At 42.1% G+C, this 15,415-nt stretch overlaps 1 protein-coding gene across 2 annotated transcripts in view; it reads left to right on the top strand.

The window, feature by feature from the left end:
• Positions 1 to 15,415, top strand: part of DPP6 (dipeptidyl peptidase like 6) — a 1,887,605-nt gene that overhangs the window by 666,793 nt on the left and 1,205,397 nt on the right. The window lies entirely within an intron of this gene.

Genomic DNA, 15,415 nt, shown 5'->3' with positions numbered 1-15,415 from the left:
AAGGGCTTTTCCTATACTCACCTTCTGGGCAGTCTGTTCCGAGGAGTGTCGATGTTTTGGTCCGGCGCCTCCCATCTTCATCGCGCTCCTGCGCAGGCGTACTTCTCTATCCTTTGTGGGGCAGAGGAAAGTACCGCAGTGCGCAGGTGTCGGGAAAGGTCAAAGAGCATTGCTATTCCTTTTGACTATTGAATGGGGGCCAAGTTGCAAATATGTTGTAGAATTATTATTTCATGGCTGATGCAGGTCTTTAACCCCTTCACCCCGGAGCTTTTTCCATTTTTTCATTTTCGTTTTTCGCTCCCCTCCTTCCCAAAGCCATTACTTTTTTATTTTTCTGTCAATATGGCCATGTGAGGGCTTATTTTTTGCGGGACGAGATGCACTTTTGAACAACACCATTGGTTTTACCATGCCGTGTAACAGAAAACGGGAAAAAAATTCCAAGTGTGATGAAATTGCAAAAAAAGTGCAATCACACCCTTGTTTTTTGTTTGGCTTTTTTGCTAGGTTCACTAAATGCTAAAACTAACCTGTCATTATGATTCTCCAGGTCATTACGAGCTCATAGACACCAGACATGTTTAGGTTATTTTTTATCTAAGTGGTGAAAAAAAATTCCAAAGTTCGCTAAAAAAAAAAAAATTGCGCGATATTCCGATACCCATAGCGCAGGGTGGCGCTCAAAGCAATTGGCCATCAACAACCATAGAGGTCTCAAGGAGACCTCTGGTTGTTATGGCAATACATCCCTGACCCCCGATCATGTGACGGGGGGTCAGCGGTGAGAGAACTTCCCGGACGCGCGGCCGGGAGCGCTAGTTAAATACCGCTGTCAGCGCTTGATTGCAGTATTTAACTAGTTAATGGGCGCGGGCGGATTGCGATTCCACTCGCGCTCATTGCGCGCACATGTCAGCTGTACAAAACAGCTGACATGTCGCGGCTTTGAGGTGGGCTCACCGCCGGAGCCCACCTCAAAGCAGGGGATCTGCCAGCTGATGTACTATTCCGTCAGCTGGCAGAAAGGGGTTAAAACAGACATGTTAGGATTGGAAAACCCTTTAAATATGAGATGCTTTTTTGGATATATTACAGCATGACTATTTTTATCATTATTTATCCCTTATTTATTGTGAGGAAGACGGAGGTATCACTCATGCGCTGATGATAGCAAAATCTCAGTGAAGTTAAAACAGTCAATGCGTTTCGAGGTCACGAAGGACCTCTTCATCAGGACAAAACCTCCAGTAGGAAAAACCTTTATTTACTCACTACATATTGAGGAAACCCTGATCACGAGGATATTGACTGGATCCAAGCTGTTCAGTTTTTTTTTCCATGCAATTGTATAGCCATTAATTGACTTTTTATAAAAGAACAGTATACCCAGACAGGGTGTGAATTAATGGAACTTGGTCTGATAAATATATAATGAGAACTGTTTGTTAGCTTGTTTAAACAAAACACAGTAATATATTCACAGTAATGGCTGGGTCGCATCTAAATCCCTCAATTATAAGTGTTACCATAGAAGAGTTCATAGTTAAGTTCAGTTATATTCTGGACTTACCTTTAATAGCACAAATATACCTACATAGCAAATGTACTAAAGGTAAAAGGTAATTGATTACCATCATTGTACTTGGTGGGTATTCTGTAGCTTAATTTTACAACACCTTTAATATGCAAACAGAGTTATGTCTTCTGTAGTAAAACCATAATTACCAAACAGTTGGGCTGCTATGTAACATGGAAATAAAACAAGAATGGAATGATCTGGAAATCTCTCCAAATAAGAACATAAAGTACAGATCAGAAGGTGAAAGTTAAACATTTTTCCATTTTATTTGCAACTAGATGGTGGCCCGATTCTAACGCATCGGGTATTCTAGAATATATATGTAGTTTATTTATGAAGATTTTAGAATAATACAATGAATACACAGAATTCGGTTGGCCGGGCGCGACCAATTAGCGAAGCGTGGTTCAAATCCAGCGCCAATTCGCGGCCGGAGTGCACCTGTCGCTGATTGTACACGGCCGGCCATGTAGTATATAGCACAGCCACGTAGTATATAACACAGCCACGTAGTATATAGCAGCCCAGATAGCATATAACACAGCCACATAGTATATAACACAGCCCACATAGTATATTGCACAGCCCATGTAGTATATTGCACAGCCACATAGTATATTGCATAGCCACGTAGTATATTGCACAGCCCACGTAGTAAATTGCACAGCCCACACAGTATATTACACAGCCATGTAGTATATTACACTGCCCACGCAGTATATAACACAGCCCATGTAGTGTACAACACAGCCCACATAGTGCATAACACAGCCACGTAGTATATAACACAGCCCACGTAGTATATTGCACAGCCACGTAGTATGTAGCATAGCCCATGTAGTATATTGCACAGCCCACTTAGTATATTGGACAGCCTTGTAGTATATTGCACAGCCCACGTAGTATATTGTACAGCCACGTAGTATATTGCACAGCCATGTAGTATATTGCACAGCCCATGTAGTATATTGCACAGCCCACGTAGTATATTGCACAGCCATGTAGTATATAGCACAGCCACATAGTATATTGCACAGCCACATAGTATATTGCACAGCCACGTAGTATATTGCACAGCCACGTAGTATATAGCACACCCACATAGTATATTACACAGCCACGTAGTATATTACACAGCCCACATAGTATATAGCACAGCAATATAGTATATAGCACAGCCCATACAGTATATAACACAACCACGTAGTCCCACATAGTATATAGCACAGCCAAGTAGTATATAACACAGCCCACGTAGTATATTGCACAGCCACGTAGTATGTAGCATAGCCCATGTAGTATATTGCACAGCCCACTTAGTATATTGGACAGCCTTGTAGTATATTGCACAGCCCACGTAGTATATTGTACAGCCACGTAGTATATTGCACAGCCATGTAGTATATTGCATAGCCCATGTAGTATATTGCACAGCCCACATAGTACATTGCACAGCCATGTAGTATATAGCACAGCCACATAGTATATTGCACAGCCACATAGTATATTGCACAGCCACGTAGTATATTGCACAGCCACGTAGTATATAGCACACCCACATAGTATATTACACAGCCACGTAGTATATTACACAGCCCACGTAGTATATAGCACAGCAATATAGTATATAGCACAGCCTATACAGTATATAACACAACCACGTAGTCCCACATAGTATATAGCACAGCCAAGTAGTATATAGCACAGCCACATAGTATATTGCACAGCCACATAGTATATTGCACAGCCACGTAGTATATTGCACAGCCACGTAGTATATAGCACACCCACATAGTATATTACACAGCCACGTAGTATATTACACAGCCCACGTAGTATATAGCACAGCAATATAGTATATAGCACAGCCCATACAGTATATAACACAACCACGTAGTCCCACATAGTATATAGCACAGCCAAGTAGTATATAACACAGCCCACGTAGTATATTGCACAGCCACGTAGTATGTAGCATAGCCCATGTAGTATATTGCACAGCCCACTTAGTATATTGGACAGCCTTGTAGTATATTGCACAGCCCACGTAGTATATTGTACAGCCACGTAGTATATTGCACAGCCATGTAGTATATTGCATAGCCCATGTAGTATATTGCACAGCCCACATAGTACATTGCACAGCCATGTAGTATATAGCACAGCCACATAGTATATTGCACAGCCACATAGTATATTGCACAGCCACGTAGTATATTGCACAGCCACGTAGTATATAGCACACCCACATAGTATATTACACAGCCACGTAGTATATTACACAGCCCACGTAGTATATAGCACAGCAATATAGTATATAGCACAGCCCATACAGTATATAACACAACCACGTAGTCCCACATAGTATATAGCACAGCCAAGTAGTATATAGCACAGCCACATAGTATATTGCACAGCCACATAGTATATTGCACAGCCACGTAGTATATTGCACAGCCACGTAGTATATAGCACACCCACATAGTATATTACACAGCCACGTAGTATATTACACAGCCCACGTAGTATATAGCACAGCAATATAGTATATAGCACAGCCCATACAGTATATAACACAACCACGTAGTCCCACATAGTATATAGCACAGCCAAGTAGTATATAACACAGCCCACGTAGTATATTGCACAGCCACGTAGTATGTAGCATAGCCCATGTAGTATATTGCACAGCCCACTTAGTATATTGGACAGCCTTGTAGTATATTGCACAGCCCACGTAGTATATTGTACAGCCACGTAGTATATTGCACAGCCATGTAGTATATTGCATAGCCCATGTAGTATATTGCACAGCCCACATAGTACATTGCACAGCCATGTAGTATATAGCACAGCCACATAGTATATTGCACAGCCACATAGTATATTGCACAGCCACGTAGTATATTGCACAGCCACGTAGTATATAGCACACCCACATAGTATATTACACAGCCACGTAGTATATTACACAGCCCACGTAGTATATAGCACAGCAATATAGTATATAGCACAGCCCATACAGTATATAACACAACCACGTAGTCCCACATAGTATATAGCACAGCCAAGTAGTATATAGCACAGCCACATAGTATATTGCACAGCCACATAGTATATTGCACAGCCACGTAGTATATTGCACAGCCACGTAGTATATAGCACACCCACATAGTATATTACACAGCCACGTAGTATATTACACAGCCCACGTAGTATATAGCACAGCAATATAGTATATAGCACAGCCCATACAGTATATAACACAACCACGTAGTCCCACATAGTATATAGCACAGCCAAGTAGTATATAGCACAGCCATGTAGTATATTGCACAGCCACGTAGTATATTGCACAGTCCACCTAGTATATTGCACTGTCCACATAGTATATAGCACAGCCCATGTAGTATATAGCACAGCCATGTAGTATATTGCACTGCCGACGCAGTATATTGCAGAGCCAACGCAGTATATAACACTGCCCACGTAGTATATAGCACAGCCCACGCAGTATATAGCAATGTGGGAACCATATCCCTGTTAAAAAAAAGAATTAAAATAAAAAATAGTTATATACTTACCCTCCGACGGCCCTCGATCCAGCCCAGGCCTTACCCGCTCCTCACGCACTGCTCCGGTCCCAAGCGGCAATAACACGTGATGATGTAGCAGTCTCGCGAGACCACTACATCATTTCCAGTCATTTCCGCAATGCATTCTGGGGACCGCAGTGGCACGCGCGAGGAGCGGGAAAGGCCTGTGCTGGATTCGGGGGCCGTCAGAGGGTGAGTATATAATGATTTTTTTAACATGATATGTTTTTACTATTGATGTTGCATAGGCAGCATCAATAGTAAAAAGTTGGTCACACAGAGGGTTAATGGCAGCGTTAACGGACTGCCTTACACCGCGTTGTGCCGCGGTGTAAGGCAGTCCGGTTAACGCTATGTGGGCGCTGACTGGGGGGAGTAGGGAGGGGGCACGGACTGCAGGGGAGGAGGGAGGGGCCAATTCATGGCCGGACTGTGCCCGTCGCTGATTGGTCGAGGCCTCGGGCCGCGACCAATCAGCGACGCGGGATTTCCGTGACAGACAGACAGACAGATGGAAGTGACCCTTAGACAATTATATAGTAGATAATTAACTCATTTTGAAATAGATTGTTGATACAAATTTTGAAAAAGTTGTGACAGTGCTGCGTCTACCATTGTGTAGCATCCTGTCTGGGAAGTGAGGAGACCAATTGCTGTAGTTTTGGGAGAGGAATTTTGGCCCGCTCTTGTCTGATGTTATATTGTCGTTGTTTCACAGTCCTGAGGTTTTGCCGGATTTTTCGTTTCATAATTTATCACATGTTTTGTGTTGGTGAAAGGTCTGGACTGTAGGTGGCCGGTTCATCATCCGAACACCTGTGAAGTCATGCTGTTGTGACAAAAGCAGTATGTGGTTTTGCACTGTTTTTCTGAAACATGAAAGGCCTTCCCTGAAGTAAATGTCGTCTGGATGGGGAATATGTTGTTCTACAACATTTATATCAGGTTAAACACTGATTTCAAGAAGTGTAAACTGCCCATGCCATGGGCACTAATGGAACATCACACCATCAAAGATGCAAGCTGTTGACCTATGCTCTGATGACAAGTTGGATGGTCCATCTCCTCCTGAGTCCACAGGACACCGTGTTCATGGTTTCCAGAGAGAATTTTAAATTTTGAATCATTTGACCACAGAATAATTTTATTTCACATGATCTTTGGCCCAAGGGAGACAAAAGCGGTTTTGGATTGTTTTGATATATGGCTTCTTCTTTGCACAATAAAGCTTTAGCTTACATTTGTGGATTGTACGGGGAACTCTGTTCAGGTACAATGATTTCTTTAACCATTCCCGAACTCATGCACTGATTTTCATGACCGAATCATGCCTGGTTTTAATGCTGTGGAAACTGAGGGCACGTAGATCACAAGCATCCAATATAGACCATCAACATTGTCCCTTGTGCGAAAAGATTTCCCCAAAATCTTTTGATGATAATATGTATTGTAGATGTTGGGATATTAAAAGCCTTTGCAATTTTATGTTGAGGCTAATTTTTTATGAAATTCCACAATTTTTAGACACATATTATATTGAACCTCTGACTATCTTTGCTTCTGAGAGACTCTGCCTCTCTAACATGCTCTTTTCACATGCAGTCATGTGACTTTGTTGAAAAGTGATCCATCTGTTTTTTTAATAGTACCACTTTCTTATTCAGACTTTTGTTAACCATGTCACAATTTTTTTTAGATGTTTTGCTGCCATCAATTTCCATGTAAGTTATTTTTTATAATTAAATGACAATTGTCTAACTTCTACCTTCTGATTTGTGTTCTATGATCTGTTGTGAATGAAATATGGCTCTAAGAAATTTCCAAATCATTTCATTCTTGTTTTCTTTACATTTCATAGTCTCTCTACATTTTGAGAATCGAGGTTATATTTATCTATCTATATTAACCCCTTCACATGCCCCGTACTAGTACGGCGCATGTCGTGTCTCCCCCTTTAATGTGGGCTCCGGTGCTGAGCCCACATCAAAGTCGTGACATGTCAGCTGTTATGTACAGCTGACATGTGCGCGCAATAGCGGCAGATGGAATCGCAATCCACCTGCCGATATTAACCAGTTAATTGCCGCTGTCAAATGCTTAACTACCACTTCCGGCCGTGTGGCCGGAAATGAGCGCATCGCCGACCCCCGTCATAGGACCGGGGGTTAGCGATGCGTCAGGATAGTAACCTGTGGTCGGCGCTCATAGCAGGCCTGCAATTCAGCTACATAGCAGCGATCTGATAATCGCTGCTATGTAGCTGAGCCGATCGAGTTGTGCCAGCTTCTAGCCTCCCATGGAGGCTATTGAAGGATGGCAAAAGTTAAAAAAAATGTTTAAAAAATATGAAAAAAAATACAAAAATATAAAAGTTTAAATAACCCCCCTTTTGCCCCAGCCAAAATAAAACAATAAAAAAATCAAACATACACATTTTTGGTATCGCCGCGTTCAGAATCGCCCAATCTATCAATAAAAAAAAGCACTAACCTGATCGCTAAACAACGTAGCGAGAAAAAAATTCGAAACACCAGAATTACGTTTTTTTGGTCGCCGCGACATTGAATTAAAATGCAATAACGGGCGATCAAAAGAACGTATCTGCACAGATGTGGTATTATTAAAAACATCAGCTCAGCACTCAAAAAATAAGCCCTCAGCCAACCCCAGATCATGAAAAATGGAGACGCTACGGGTATCGGAACATGAAGCAATTTTATTTTTTTAGCAAAGTTTTGAATTTTTTTTCACCCCTTAGATAAAAAATAACCTAGTCATGATAGGTGTCCCTGAACTCGTAATGACCTAGAGAATCACAATTACAGGTCAGTTTTAGCATTTAGTGAACCTAACAAAAAAGCCAAACAAAAAACAAGTGTGGGATTGCACTTTTCTTTTGCAATTTTACCACACTTGGAATTATTTTCCCGTTTTCTAGTACAAGACATGGTAAAACCAATGGTGTCGTTCAAAAGTACAACTCGTCCCGCAAAAAAATAAGCCCTCACATGGCCATATTGACACAAAATAAAAAAGTAATGGCTTTGGGAAGGAGGGGAGCGAAAAACGAAAATGCAAAAACGAAAAAGGGCTGTGGTGTGAAGGGGTTAATGAAACCTCATCCTGTATTTTTCTCTTATTAGCCACTCCCTAAACCAACTAGCTGTAGGACATTTAGTTCTGTCCTTGACACATTTTTAGATATAATCTTGAAAACAACATCATTGATTTCATGCATACAAATGGACTCTGAATTATGGTATGAATATTCAGGATGCTGTGTGCTCTCCAGATGGTGTAGTGTTTGCAAGGCTTCCATATCGTACAGGCTTGTATACAGAACTGACCGTGAGCTATTAAAATACCCATTGATTTATACCCCATTGTTTTTCTTTGCTATACTGTGATTTAATGAATAGATCGTTTGTCTTTTATGTGAGGTTCTAAACCTTTCCTTCTGATGCAGTTTGCCAACAAAAAAGGCAAAACAAACAAAAAAGAAAAATATAGAGTGGACACGGTGACTTTGTAATCCTGAAGAAGTAGAAATAAGTAAAGTATTGCTGAAAAGAAAAAAAGGAAGGCCAGCTCACCGGTTTTCAGAAGCACGGAACTCCGTCTTGAAGGGGAATGGATCCAAAGAAAAAAAGCAAATGTTCCAGCTTCATGCGAATAAAATACAAATTTTAATGAAAACATTTTAAAAAGTGCATACTCCACGGATCTCACAATAGCCCCGGGAGGAGAGCCTCTCCTTCCAGGGCTATTGTGAGATCCGTGGAGTATGCACTTTTTAAGAATTTTTCATTAAAATTTGTATTTTATTCGCATGAAGCTGGAACATTTGCTTTTTTTCTAAAGTATTGCTGCATTGATTTAATTAGGGTAGTAGTCAAGACAAAAAAAACCTAAAATGGGCAACATGACCTGAAAAAGGACATTTACTAATGTAGCATATGTCTGCTGCTTACAATTTTTTTCACTATATAGTGACTCCTTTTGCACATCTATGCATAGGAAGCAGTGACCACAAACTCATAAAGAGCACAGCATAAGGGCGCAGACACAGATGGAGAAGACCCATGGGCCAGAATAATATATGCACCTTTTGCAGTCCATCATGCACAATTCCACCAGCTTTGGAGGTAGTAGTGGGCTTCCTTAACTCTTGAGAGCCTATGCTGTGGCACACGCTGCATTAATATGTCCGCCCTTGAGTACCATGAAGCACCATATTGCTACTTACTTTGACTCTAAAAAAAGTTGTAATCTCAAAAGAGAAGGGAGGAGAATGAAATACAGACTAGGAACTGTGGTATGCAATTTTGGGGTACAAGATGTAAACAATATTGATGAAACTTGGCAAGACTTACTGTACCATAGCGTAACTTAAAGCTTATTGGCCAAACTGCAAGGTGTCTGAAAGGGCCCACAACTATGATGTGTTTTTAGTAGAGATGAGCAGATGCAGGCTTCTCCATAATGCTCTGCAGCAATGACATATTACAGATTATCATACCATGTACAATAGTGATCAGTACCTGGGCCATCAGAAACCCAAGTGGAGCACAGTTTGCACGGTAGAGTCATTTTCCATCGCTAGAGTCAATGGGTAAGTCTCTCTCCTGCAGAGTGAAAGCTTAAATGGTCAAAGGGGTCCTCTCTCTCTCCTGTAGAGTGTAAGCTCTTATGGTCAGTGGGTTCCTCTCTCTCCTGTAGAGTGTAAGCTCTTATGGTCAGCGGGGTTCTCTATCTCCTGTAGAGTGTAAGCTCTTATGGTCAGCGGGGTTCTCTATCTCCTGTAGAGTGTAAGCTCTTATGGTCAGCGGGGTTCTCTATCTCCTGTAGAGTGTAAGCTCTTATGCTCTGCGGGTTCCTCTCTCTCCTGTAGAGTGTAAGCTCTTATGGTCAGTGGGTTCCTCTCTCTACTGTAGAGTGTAAGCTCTTATGGTCAGTGGAGTCCTCTCTCTCCTGTAGAGTGTAAGCTCTTATGGTTAGTGGGGTCCTCTCTCTCCTGTAGAGTGTAAGCTCTTATGCTCTGCGGGTTCCTCTCTCTCCTGTAGAGTGTAAGCTCTTATGGTCAGTGGGTTCCTCTCTCTCCTGTAGAGTGTAAGCTCTTATGGTCAGTGGGTTCCTCTCTCTACTGTAGAGTGTAAGCTCTTATGGTCAGCGGGGTTCTCTCTCTCCTGTAGAGTGTAAGCTCTTATGGTTAGTGGGGTCCTCTCTCTGCTGTAGAGTGTAAGCTTTTATGCTCTGTGGGTTCCTCTCTCTCCTGTAGAGTGTAAGCTCTTATGGTCAGTGGGTTCCTCTCTTTCCTGTAGAGTGTAATCTCTTATGGTCAGCGGGGTTCTCTCTCTCACACCTGAAGTCTATAAGCTTTTATGATAAAAAATGCCATCTCTCTTTCTCCCCTGTAGAATGTAGGCTCTTACAGTCAGCAATGTCCTTTCCCTCCTATATATTGTAAGCTCTTATGAAAAGTAGGCCTCTCTCTTTATCCTGTGGAGTGCATGCTCTTGGGATCAGTGGGGCCCTCTCTCACACACTCTCACTGCTGCAGTGTGTAAGCTACTATGATCAGCAGGGTCCTCTCTATCTTTTCTGTAGAATGTCAGTGGGGTGGTCTTTCTCCTGTAGGGTTTAAGCTCTTAAGATCAGCGGAGTCCTCTCTCTCACAAAGAGTGTAAGCTCTTATGGTGTCGAACTCTCTGTCTCTATTCTCCCCTTTATTAGTTTTCTGAGCAATTACAAATTTTCCAGTATAAAGATTCACACGAATGAATTCACTACAAAAGTAATCTTTTGGGAAAATTCAACAAATTAACCTTTAGGACCTCCCTGTACTTCATTTGCTACCACAGCAACCGCTGTAATTTCATCATACTGTTTTAGTATTAAATGTCTATATTGTACTTCAGAGCTGTATTCATAATTCTACCTGCTTCCTTTCTGACTAAAGATGTGCACAGACTGGAAGAGTTTTTATACAAAAATGAACCATTGTGTTTTCCAGGGCTACCTCCAGGCAACAGATTCATTGGAAACTCCGTTTACCGTATGCTTGACTTGAATAGCATCGGATATATTTGCCAAGATTGTATTGGGAAAAACAAAGGCCTATTAAGCTCTGGCATCTGTTAAGTTTGCCTGCTGTTCTGAGACAGCAAAAAGTGCCCTTTCACTAGCAAAAACACATCAAATAAAATCTGAATAAACACATTAGATGAATGGGTTCACTTCTAATCCTTTTTTTCAAGCTTTTCAATCAACATATAGTAAATGAAATCTTAAAGAAAAATGTCAGCTGAAATGACATTAAACAAATAGATCTTAACTTTTCTATGGCCAAACTATTGTATGAGAAATTCCATTTGTATTGTAGGATTTTAGCTAAGTTGCTAAACATCTAAGTAGTATGTATTAATAAATCTATTCAACTTTTATGTACCGTAGATTATAAAATCAAGTTAAAAATTAAGTTAGAAGAATCATCAGCATAACGTTTTGACTTTTTTTCTAGACTGCAAAAGAATTACTATTAAAACCACCAAAACCTTGTACATAATCTATCTTTGTATCATTTTATCAATCATTTGCCCTCCTAAAGGTTTTATTGTAACTTTACTCCAAAAATTAAATAATTGGAGAGACTCCCATGAAAACTGAGATCGTTTCCTCTAAACTGCAACCAGCACATTTTGTAAGACGTTGCTCATTTTTTTCCAATTAGCCGGATAAAGTTAAAGGATAAGAATCCGTTGAGTCAATGATTTTCACTGTATTTCATTTAGCACTAAAATCCCAATTTTTAGAATCCCTATTTAGAGCCTAGATTTTTGTTTAGAGTAACTCTCCGATTGGGTTGGAGGTCATGCGGTGGCTCATAGAGTTGAACTGTAACTGCTTACATCTAGTTTTCTACATAATTGCATGATGCCTCATTTGTAGATATTGTCTAGTTGACTGTGGACAAACTGACATAACCAGTATTAAATTATTAAAGGTCATAACTTAGAAGAATTTCTAGACCTTTGTTGGAGCAGATGACATATAAGAGTTGGCCATTGCTTTATTCTACTGAAAAGGGCCCATGCAATGTTGTTTATAGGGGCCCTCTTCTGTCTTTGTCCTGGCAAAATTTGTGCAAACTACCAATTTTGGCAGATTCACTTATCACTAGGAACTATGTCAAAACAACTAACAACTATGTTAAAGCAATTGTCTGGTCGAAAAGTACAACTTTGTATGACCACAGACTTGTACATCCTCACGACTCGTGCACTGTGCGATGTGAGGATTCTCTGGTGCCGACAACGACAGGTCATGTGACCACAAGTATGAAGTTTGCATACTTCAGCTACATTCCGACTAGACTGTATCTGGTCTCGCTCAATACACTTCCATTGAGCGAGGGCAGATACAGTCTAGTCTGCACATGACCGCATGTATCATGTATGCAAAACACTTCTTCAGACAACAAAGCACAAGAGAATATTCACAGTTCACAGTGAGCGCAATGTGGGGATTCACAAGTCTGCCCCTTTAAATTCACATGACCATGGTTTATGGTTTGCTTCTGAATTGCACAGGAGTCTCTATATATGCTTATGAGGCTGTTGAGTTTAAGTCAGGAGATCTACTGAGAGCGTGGAAGTCACTCTCGGCCATGTAAAGCTAGTCTAACAAAATTCGCATAGAGGTCAAGAGGAATGTGTTAAAAAAATGTTACTTTTCAGATTTTTTTCTCTATCTAAAAGCCTAGAAAAAGCCGTTGGTGCAGAAGTGATGATTATTGGATGACCTATAAATAGACGTGAATAGAATACATTCAAAATGTACTAAAGAGAAAAGATGACACAACTGTAATATGCAAATTGCCTCTTCAGCGAGAAATAGGACTTGAACTCTATATAGCACCACCTGTTGGAAGTAGTGATCCTACAAGTCACTATCAACCCTTTAGCGAGCCTTGCAATATGACTTAGGATAAAGCAAGGCTCGTTAAAGAGTGACTAGTGACTTGTAGGATCTCTGCTTCCCACAGATGGCGCTATAGAGTTCCAGTCTTCTTCCTCTCTGAAGGGGCAATTTGCATTATTATTTCCCGAGGAGCATTGCACAACGAATAAACCTCTTTACATTGGCATGCCAGGAACGGTATGTCACTCTCCATAAGGAGAAATGTTACCCCTAAGACCTCAGAACAGTAAGGCTATGTTCACATTTGCGCCTTGGGGCGCAGCGTCGTCGACGCATACCGATGCATGCGTCATGCACCCCTATCTTTAACATGGGGGACTCATGGACATGCGCTGGTATGCGTTGTAATGCGTTTTACGACGCATGCGTCATATAGACGCACAGACAGGGCACGGAGGATGCTACTTGTAGTGTTTCCCTGCGCTGAAATTCCTGCTCTGTGCTTTCTTATGACAACGCATGTGTCGCAAAACGCAGCGTTGTGCACATGTGTTGTTGGTTGCGTCATGTCGCGCCGCCGACGCTGCGCCCAACAACGCATATGTGAACGTAGCCTTATATGCAGCAGATTATTCCTGCATAAATATCAAAAGAACAATCTGCTTAACAATTGTGAACATACCCTAATTATAAACGCTTGTGTCCCTTTATTGTGTCAGACCCTGAGGCCACCGGAGGATCCTCTACCATTCTGCAGGGTCAGTCTTACCCAGGCTTCCAGACAACGCCAGTCTACAGATTAATGAGAATATTCCATATCATTATTGGCAGCATAGGAGCTCAGTATCGCTGGCAGACACAGACAGGAGAGGGCCCCTGTGTAAGAACAATGTATGGGCCCATTGCAGTCCAATGGCCCATCGTAAAAAACTATTATAACTGATTTGGAGATGAAAATGGTCTCTCTTACCTCTTGGGTTGCACGAATTGTATATCCGCCCTTGCTTAGTGGTTAGCACTGGGTTACTGCTTTCAGATCCCACCAAGGACAACGTCTATAAGGAGTTTGTATGTTCTCCCCGTGTTTGCGTGGGTTTCCTCCGGATTCTCCGGTTTCCTCCCACATTCCAAAGACATACTGATAGCAAATCTAGATTGTGAGCCCCATCGGGGACAGTGATGATGTCTGTAAAGTAGAGTTGAGCGACCTTGACCTTTTTAGAGTCGAGCCGGGTTTCGCGAAACCCGACTATCTCAAAAGTCGGGTCGAGTGAAATCGGCCGATTATGACGTAAAGTCGGGATCGACCGAAACACGAAACCCAATGCAAGTCAATGGGGCAGCATAGTCGGCAGTGAGTGGGGGCCAGGAAAACACCTAGAGTGCCCATTTTAATGTCAAAACCATCCATTCTTCTTAATGAAGCTTGTCAAGCGTAATTTACCTTATAATAATTGGAAGGCATTTGAAATTGGGGTCATTTGGCTAAAGTTGTGGTGGGTAGGGCTGGTTCAAGTAATTAGTGGGCCCAGGAAATCTGGACCACGTCACGGCAGTGGAGCAGGGAGAGGTAAGTATTTCAACTTTGCAAGTGCTGTGAACCTGAGCAAGCAGGGGGGGCCCACTCGTTGGCATTGGCACTGGCACAGGGCCCCTCAAAGTACAGCGGTGTGTTTGCACGGCGGGGGCGCCTCCCACCGGCAGCAACACTTTTGCGTACCATGAGAGGCCCTGTGCCAGTGACGTCGCCAACTAGTATTCCTCCCCCACCTGATGAAGGAACCTGCACTTTCATCTGCACCTTCCTGTTTGTCCCCGTGTAAGGTGGTATGGTATGCGGGAAGGGGGACCTGACTTTCAGCAGGGTCACAATCTTGCAGTGTAGCGTGCACGGGAAATGTTGCGTTATGGGTCAATGTACCAGCAGACTCATCTATCACTGGCTGGGCAATGGGCAGGATGAGGAGGAAACACAGATATAGGCCCAAAGAATAAAGTGGGCTAAATGCAGTTCAAAATTGGTAACACAGGACTAATCAGGGGGCATTGCAGTGGAGGACAACTGGAATGAGAGGCTGACACAGAGAGTAGGCCCAAATCAGTAAGTAGTCGAAATGCAGTTCAAAATTGGCAACAGTAGTAAACAGGCGGCACAGCTTTGTTCAGTGGAGGAGAACAGCAAGGAGTGGCAGACACCGATAGTAGGCCCCAACCCAACTAGTAGGCCAAATGCAGTCTAACATTAACAACTACTTAACGAGCGCCTGAAAACGGAATTTCAGGACAGGAAACCAGGAGAACAGCAAGGAGCGGCAGA

Source organism: Ranitomeya imitator, chromosome 6 (assembly GCF_032444005.1).
Source record: "Ranitomeya imitator isolate aRanImi1 chromosome 6, aRanImi1.pri, whole genome shotgun sequence".
Lineage (NCBI taxonomy): Eukaryota > Metazoa > Chordata > Amphibia > Anura > Dendrobatidae > Ranitomeya > Ranitomeya imitator.
Note: the sequence above shows the minus strand (reverse complement) of the source record. Positions and strands in the feature narration are given on the sequence as shown.